The sequence below is a fragment of the Chiloscyllium plagiosum genome, chromosome 28 (genome assembly GCF_004010195.1).
Source record: "Chiloscyllium plagiosum isolate BGI_BamShark_2017 chromosome 28, ASM401019v2, whole genome shotgun sequence".
Taxonomy (NCBI): Eukaryota; Metazoa; Chordata; class Chondrichthyes; order Orectolobiformes; family Hemiscylliidae; genus Chiloscyllium; species Chiloscyllium plagiosum.
In genome coordinates, this window is record NC_057737.1 from 24,817,275 (window position 1) to 24,826,534 (window position 9,260).

At 41.2% G+C, this 9,260-nt stretch overlaps 1 long non-coding RNA gene across 1 annotated transcript in view; it reads left to right on the forward strand.

Annotated features, from left to right (window-relative positions):
• Positions 1-5,235, forward strand: part of LOC122564049 — a 73,162-nt gene extending 67,927 nt beyond the window's left edge. The window contains exon 6 of the long non-coding RNA XR_006315804.1: positions 1,685-5,235. This is a non-coding gene — a long non-coding RNA (uncharacterized LOC122564049). The remainder of the gene's footprint in view (positions 1-1,684) is intronic.
• The last annotated feature ends 4,025 nt before the right edge of the window (positions 5,236-9,260 follow it).

Here is a 9,260-nt window from a genome sequence, read left to right on the forward strand (position 1 = left end):
CCAGCAAGAGGTAATTTCACAAACTGCACCTTGCTCAGATTCTAATTTTCTCATCTATTTTCGACAGTTAAGAGAATAGCACTGATTGTTTGTTTGAATTTCAAGCTTGATGAAAGTGTGTACTTTGCCTGTCATGTTAATTATTATTTACCTGGTTGATGTTACTGGCTTTTTCATATGCCTTTTAGTTTCTTCAGTAATTTCATAATTTTCATGATGAGTATTATTTCAGACCAAAACCACTGGATGTTGTAACCCACCTGGAATTCAAGAGTTATCACAACGGTGGTGGGGTGTGAGGGTGGGGGATTCATGAAGGAAGAATTTGAGTTGGGACTCCAATCTGGCAGATTATGGCCCATTTAAACTGCACATAAAATCCTCATTGGGAGGTGGCTTCTTCAATGCAGTGTACATCTCAGCCGCCCTCCACTACCCTCCCCTTTACATGCACCTGTAGCATGTAAGTGGCATTTTGGAGAAAGTTTCGTTCCTGGAACATTTTCAAGGTACATTCATTTTAAATCCAGTAGAACCCACTTTTCTGGACAACAGTGTTGGACAGCTGTGCCTGTGTCACCATAATAAGTATGAGAAACAGCCTCTTAATATAACCTACTCCATCCTGGGGTTTGTTGTAGGAACACTGCAGTGGGCAAAACCTCTGTACACCATACAGCAGGTCAGTTCAGACAAGTTGGGAGATGAGGGATGGTTAGTGACTGTTGAAATAACGACTGTTGAAAACATCCCATGAAGTGTCAGATTGACATTGGTGCATCATGCAACATCGCGGCATTCACAAGCTGGTGTGAGTCGGTACAACATGGCAATCCAAAGTGAAGCCCTTTAAAGTAAGTTTAAGGCAATATGATTGCACCATGCCCTGCCAAAAGGACATTGTGAGTCCATTGCAACATAACAAACAAGGATCTGGAGTTCTAAATCTGTAGATGTCAAGCACATGACACTCATCTTAGCCAGAGTAAGTCTAAAGCTTGATCTGGTAACCCTCAATGTCCCTCAGAAGACATTTTCAATATCACAGTGCAATAAACCATTTCAGCAAGTTGACAGGGTCTGCTGGCATTGCCTTCTCTGGTAGTTCACCCAAAAGAGGACAGTCCTACTCTGTACCCTCCAGGTCCTTGTCTACAAAACCGGATACCACTTTTGCTTTCTCGTCCATGCCCAGAGCGAATGTCTATGAATGTGCAGTGCAGCGCTGGACTGCCTATGCTTGACCAAGTGAGTAAAGGTCTTTAAAAGATAGCATCAGTGCCAGGATTTCAGGATTATAAGCTCATAAACATAGACATTTATAGATTGGAAGGAGGTTGTTTGGCCCATCATGTCCACACTTGTCAACAAAGATCTGGCAATACTACATTATCCAGCTTTTGGCCCATGGTCCTGGAGGCCACACAAGTGAATATATGAATACTGTTTAAACATTACAAGAGTTTCTGTTTCAAATACCCTTTCAAGTATACAGTGAGTTCCAGACTTCCACTTCCACTGGGTTAAAAAAAATTCTCAATAACTCCCCTCTTATTTTTCTACCTCTTTGCTTAAATCTGTGCTCCTGGTTATTGATCCCTCTACTAATGGAAAAAGTGTTGTCCTATCTGCTCTATATGCACATCTCATAATCTTATACATTTCCATCATGTCTCCTCTCCAGCTTTGCTGACCCAAGGAAAACAACACCAGTCTAAACAAAGTTTGCTCATTGCTCAGATCTTCAAAGCGAGTCCTTCCAGCTGCAGCAAGTAGGAGAATTGGACTAGCAGCCAATGATCGGGGTGCCATAGAAGCATGCTTGGTCGTTTAGTCCTAGGCCTTGCAGAAAGAAACTGTCCAGGAAACTGAATGAAAATGACACTGCCAAAATATAGTAAGATTCAGTCCCATGTGTGCAAAGCGAATGCAAATACTGAGGAAGAGAACAAACTGTTAATGCATGAGAAGGGTCATGCATACATTTTGTAACTTGGGTAGTGAAAAATGTACCTGATAATGCAGTTTTTTGCTTGATTTTTATATAAAAGGGGAATGTTTGGATTGAAATGTAATTATGTGCAAACATACTTCCTAGCCTGCTACAATCACGTGGCCTTTACCATGAGGCATACATGTTGTAAACAGACATCTTAAATTCTCTTTAATAAACACCCCATGCTGAACACAGTGCTGCTTTGATCTACCTGTTGTTGTACTCCAAAACATCTTGAGCTTCCTCCTTTAAAAAGTCTCACAAAATTAAGTACCATTCAGGAAATCAACAGGGAAGAGGCAGACTCTCCCTGGGATCAAATTCTCTGAAGCCAAAAGTCCTGAAAGCTAAGGATTGTCAACCAATCAGAGATGAGCATCTCTTCACTGAGCAGTGGTGCCACCAGGAAGGCAACAACTGCTGCTGGCACTGCACCCACCTGAGACCTAAAATCCTGAATGGATCCAGGTGAACGATGACAGAAGAAACACTGTGGAATGGGGATCTGGTGTAAAGCCTACCCATGTTTAAAAGACACAAAATCACTGACAAGGGATAAACAGAATGAAAAAGCCTGCTCCAGCATTTAGACACAATGACGGACAAGTAAATAAAACAGAATTAAACGTCTGCTTCAGCACTTAAGTGAAGCACGATGGTAACTTTGAACAGGCTACTCCAAGGTGAACAGGAGGCCCTACATAAACAGCCATCTGAGAAAATTTAGTAAGAGGATGTCTAAAAATAGCCACAAGTTCATTAAACCATGACAAGTGATTAATTCCGGCCTCATTAATGAACGGATGTTGTCCCATTAGGTGAACAGTGCCCATTAGAACGGGGGGTGTAAATCTCATTCAGCCTAAATCATGCAACTGTGAAAACAATAGCTGAAGTTATTTTGTAGGAATCAAGTGTTTCTTTGAAGTTATTCACAATGTTAAGAAATAGGTTCTAGTTAAAGATTCTTTAGATAATCACAGATATAGATTTCAATATAATTATTGATACACATATATAACCAAAATATAATAGAAGCATTAGGGGAAAAGCATTCAAACATTGATGTGAAAGATAATTAGTCTCAGGAAATGCTTTCCTCATCTCCAAAAAAATGTCTGGTACATCCTGAATGAAATAAATTGTTCACAGAAAGTGCTAACAGTAAAAGTACCTGTAAAACTTTAATTTATAACTAACCTTATAATATGAATTAATGCTATAAATCTTATGGCAGTTGATTAGAACCAACTGTCTTTTGTATTTTTTATATATATATAATTAGGACAGTGGAAAATACAAGAGGAGTAACAGAACTTGATGGAGATAGCAAATGAATACAAGGGACTACAAGGGGCTAGAAGTCCTTAGAGATCCTCATGGATGATTTTGGGATAGTGTAGGGGGACGAGCTGAGAAAAATCCACAGGTCGGTGCAATATTGAGAGCCGAAGAGCCTGTTCTGCGCTGTATTGTTCTATGCTCTATGTTCTATAAGAAAGTCTGCAACTGGTCCAAAGGAGTATAACCAGTGACTTTGGAATGCAAGTTAATAGAATAGATGTATAGATAGATCCCAAGGCCTGGAAATTGCCATGTCTGTTAAACACCATGAGATCATGGGAACCTGGTACTGTCCTTAGGAGTGCCCGTCATTGATTGTATTTTACAGGATTGGATGTATAGAATAAGGGGAAGGACACATTGACCATGTTGTATGTGATTATTGTAACACAAAATGTGTAAAAATGCAGTATTTAACTGTAAATACCAGAGAGTGTCTTTGATCTTTCTTCTCAGCTGAAGATTAATAGAATGACTGGGTTCTCATGTCAAGGCCAAATTGGGGGAAGGTCTTTGGTCGTCTCCCTGCATTAGCCAGTTGTTGCTTGTATAGGAATAAAGTCTGCCACATGCCGGATTGCTGCCTGCCTCCTGAGTCTTTGTCCCCGATCGGGGGGTTTCGCTCCGTCAAGGGGGAATGATGGTCATTGGCATAGACAAGGGTTTCTGTCAATGTGGCCCCCTTGGACTTAAGCAGCATACTTTTGGAAATATAAACAGACCCAAACCCAGAGTACAGTCCAAAACCATCCTCACTCCCATATGATAGAAACTCTTTTTCTTTGTGATCTCTACTGGCATTCATTGCCCACTAAAGAGCTCACAGGCAAGAAAGTCATCTATGGACCTTCGCACCACTGACTTAACTGTAGTTGAGACAGGAAAGTAGCAAAGAAACAAAGGCAGGAGTAATTTTAACTTTGTGATATGCTGTAAAATTGCTGATATTAGTTGATTGTCCCTTGTATATCTTGTCTGATTTTCCTTGACCTCAATGGAAGGGTACATTTTCAGTTAATCACTGTGAAATAATGCAGTGAGTCACAGTATGTTCAGGAAATCACTGGCCATGTTCCATCCCTAACCAAATAAAGGGACTCTGTTGAAAAGGCTGCAATCCAAACTGAATTGTACTGGAGAAGTACATTTCTTGTTACATCTGGAAATGTCACAGCTGCCTGTTCTCTATTCTTATTCTTTATTGGGATTTCAGACAGTCAGTTTTATTAAAGGAATCTGCATAGTGTACTGACTTCACTTTCTTTTCGTTTCCATTTGGCTCATCCACAATTTATGAAAATGTATGAGGTGGGAGTTGAAAAGGCAAAGAGGTTAAGTTTGTTTTGTTCATCTACACTCTTTAGGTTCCACTTGGTTACAACATAGTGTAGCTCCAATGTGAAACTACCAGATCCAATCACAATTTTAAAAATGCAGAAAAACTGCAACCAAATGTACATGCATTGGATTTCATTTTCCAGTACCTCCTTAGGGCCTCGGTTAATGGATTAATACTAACTTTTGGGCAAAATAAGTACAATTGTGCTGGGAAGGTGAGCTCCAAAATTGAGGTGAAAGGCTGTTAATCTTGTCATCATGGGTTTGCAGACAGTCATAAGTGAGGACAGTTTCTTACTTAGTGTGCTGCCTAATCTCAAGTTTCCAAAGGATTTTGTGGCAAAACGAACATAATTTTTAGTGATATATCTAAATGTCTTTGAATAAGTTAGAAAATGTCTACTCATTGTCTACCAAGTGATCCATGTTTTCTGATTTTGAAAGCAGAGCATTTGAAAGCAATTCCAATGGACAACTGACCCCAATATTTACAGTGCGTTGTTTTCAGTGGCTGGAAGACATTGATATAGGAAACTCTGAAATACATCACAACTTATTTCTCCAAGTCTGCCTGACAGCCTTACCATCAGAGGAGCAGAGGAGCAGGCAGGGAGGCAGGAAAGAGGTCATATAGGAGTTATCTGCTGTGTCTGTAGATTATAGTATCGTGAGTGAGATGTTGAGGAGGGTGGCAAAATGTGGTCAATGGGGGATGGCAAAATGGTGGCCTTGGATGCACAATTGTGGTCGGTGGGAGGGCAAAATGATGGGCAGGGGAAAGAGGTAGTGGCCTTGAAAGGTGTGCTTTTTCTTCATTTGCTTAGGGATGTAGATATTGTTGGGTAGATCAGCATTTATTGTCACTCTCTAATTACCCTGGAGGAAGTGATGATGAGCTGCAGTCCTGAGCTGCTACTGAAGGGACACTCACAGTGCTGTTAGGAGGTGACTCCCAGGATTTTGACTCAGTGACAGTGAAGGAACGGTGATATAGTTCCAAGTCAGGATGAACTATGGCTTGGAGGGGGTGTAGTGGTGTTCCCACATATCTTGTTTTTGTAAATGGTAGTGGTCATGGATTTGAAAGGTGCTATTGAAGAAATTTTACTGTGTTACTACAGTGCATCTTCTGATGGTATACACTGCTGTCACTGTGCATCAGTGGTGGAGAGAGTGAATATTGAAAAAGAGTACATGGGACACCAAGAAAGTGGGCTGCCTTTTCCTGGATTCTGTCAAGTTTCTTTAGTGATTTCTGATATTTTTGTATCAAGGTATTCCAGCCTATTCCTTCCTGTGTCTTGTGAATGGTGGGCAGACTTTGGGGAAAAACGAGGTGACTGACTCACTGCAAAATTTCTATACTCTTACCTACTCTTGCAACCACAGTACTTATATGACTGACTCCATTCAATCTTGGTTCAAAGGTATTTCCCAGAATGCCAGTAGTGGGAGGATTCATTGATGGTAATGCCATTGATCATTAAGGGCTATGGTTAGATCTTGTCTCATTAGAAATGGTCTTGACTGGCATCTGTGTGGAGCAAATGTTACTTGCCACTTATCAGCCCAAGCCTGGATGTGGTTTGAACCTTACAGTACATGCACACAGACAGCTTCAGTATTCAAGGAATCAATAGTGGTACTGAACGTTGTGCAATCATCAGTGAACAACCTCACTTTTGACTATATGAATGAGAGAAGGTCGCTAATGAAGGCACTGAAGAAGGTTGGACCTAGAATGCTGCCCCGAGGAACTCCTGCAGAGATGTCTTGTGGTTGAGCTGATTGACCTCCAACAACCACAGCCATCTTTCCTTGTGCTAAGTATGACCTTAATGGTCCCAGGAATGAAAAGCTTAACATATGAGAAACGTTTGATGACTCTGGGTCTATATTCAATGGAGCTTAAGGAATGAGGGGGGGTTCTAGATGAAACTTATAAAATACCGAATGGCCTGGACAGAGTAGATGCTGGGAAGATGTTTCCATTGGTAGGAGACACTAGGACCCAAGGGCATAGTCTTAGAGTAAAGAAAGACCTTTTAGAATGGAGATAAGGAGAAACTTCTTCAGCCATAGAGTGGTGAATCTTTGGAATTCATTGTTACAGAAGGCTGTGGAAGACAGGTCACTGAGAATATTTAAGATGGAGATAGATAGGTTCTTGATTGTCAAGTGGATCAAGGGTTACAGGGAGAAAGTGGGAAAACAGGGTTGAGAAACTTACCAGCCATGATTGAATGGTAGAGCAGACTTCAGCTGAATGGCCTAATTCCTGCTCCTATGTCTTATGGTCTCATGAGAGGAGAGTTTTCCCAATTCCCATTAACTCTGGTTTTTCTAAGATACACTCAGTCAATTTTGTTTTAATTTAATCATGGAATCTGCGTGTCACTGGCTGGGCCAGCATATATTTCCCATTTCTAATTACTCTTGCGAATCATAAAATCTGTATAGTGTGGAAGCAGGCCATTCGGTCCATCAAGTCCACACCCACCCACCGAACAGCATCCCACTCAGACCCATACCCCTACCCTATCCCTGTAACACTGCATTTCCCATGGCTAATACACGTTGCCTTCACATCCCTGTGACACTATGGGCAATTTGGCATGGCCAATTCACCAAAGCTGCATGTCTTTTGACTGCAGCAATTGGAGGAAACCCCACACAGACACGGGGTGGGGGGCGAATGTGTAAGCTCCACACAGACAGTTAATGGAGGGTAGAATCAAACCTGGGACCCTGGCCCTGTAAGGCAACAGTGCTAACCACTGAGCCTCCATGCCACCCCAAAGGACTTGGTGGTGAGCTGCCTCCTTGAAATGCACCAGTCCATATGCCATAGGTAGACACCCAATGCCATAAAATCTATGTTCTATGATTTTGTCCTAACATCAGTGAAGGAATGGTAATATATTTCCATGTCAGATGGTGAGTTCGGCTTTGATGTGATGGGAGCCATTCTCTCCTAGGTCTGCAGCACTTCTGCATCTATCATCTAACAGTTGAAGCTGGCTTGCAAAGAAAATCTGGATTCATTGAAAATAAATTGATGGATATTTTCTCCAAGGGTAAATTCTAAGCAGTTAAGAGGAATTAGCAAAATTATTTTGTGTGAACCATCAAAAAAGTGATATGATTGTCCTCACCATGACATTCACGTAGTTTTGAGGAAGCTGCTCTTAGATGAAAAACAGAATAAACATCACTGAACTTGTCTCTCTTTAATTGAATTTTCACTTATAAATATAAAAACAAGCAATCTAAACACAGTGAAGACAAAAATCTGCTGGCCAGCTCTTGGCCTTCATAGAAATTACACATCAATCTCTAATTTCAAGGTAAGTCGAACAGCTATCTTTCATTAATAACTATACTTCAAACCAGGTATTATTCATTAGCATAAATTATTGCATTACAAAGCCCTTTATAGAGGTCATAATTCCAATCAACAAAATACCTCAATCGAGCATTTGAAATGACTGTGCAAACAGTTTAGCCATTTGTGGTTCAAAGGATGTGATAGAGCTAACATTTGTATGAGAAATTTCACATCTGCTGCACTGACAGGATTCGTAGCTTCTTACACAGGACTAGGTTAGATTAACCTATGAGCTGTGAAAATAAGAGAAAACAGCAAGTTTGCAAGTGAGAGCTTAGGTATTAATGTAGTATTTGAATGCTGAAGGAGAAAAAATACTCAATAAATAAATAAGCCCCCTCGAGCAGGCACGATGATGGGGGATTGGTTAGGAGATTCGGGACAGAATCTTGGCATTTGGAATACTGTCTGCAATTAGGATAGGGCCTAACCAAGGCTGATGCAGGAATCCTGCCCACTGGTGCTGGAACATCAAGTGGGTTCATTAATAAGACACTTAAAGCCAATTGTTTCTGAGCCCAGTGGAATTTACTGGTGGCTCAGGGATTTAATGGGAGTTGCCCAGCTTTTCCTGCACTTCTCAAAAACCAGCCATCAAAACTATATCAAATTGCAAAGGCATCATGGGGTTCAATTGTTCACGGATACTTAGTGCTGGATTGTGGGACGTGACATCTGATGTGGTGTCCACTGAAAGCTACCCATTCTTGTCTCTGAATCCCCTTCTCCCCCTGTCCAGACAGCCCCCCCCCCCCTTCTCCACTGCTCTCATTCCACCCTTACCTATAATCAGGGGTCTAAAGTCTGATTAGGTCATCAGAACATTACTGATAGCAGTGACCACCCCTAATGAAGATGTTGGTAGTGGTAAAATTCAGTTGGTAGCTGATTAACAGCTCTCATGGTGAGGGTGGGATTTCTGCCCCAAACCTGAACCCCAGATCCTAAACCCTGTGGGAGGCCCAACGCAGTACAAACGAGCTCCTAATCAGAACATGCCCCCAATGAAATAGGACAGGGTTTGCATCAGTTCTCTAACTGGAGGGTAAGAGTAAACCCATCACAAGTACAAAATTCCAGCCACTGATAAGCAACAGCAAAAAAAAAGCACTCACATTTAGAGTCAAATATTCCAAAATAACTACGAACAAATGAGGAGGTTGTGAATTAGTGTATTAAGCATACCGAAAGAAA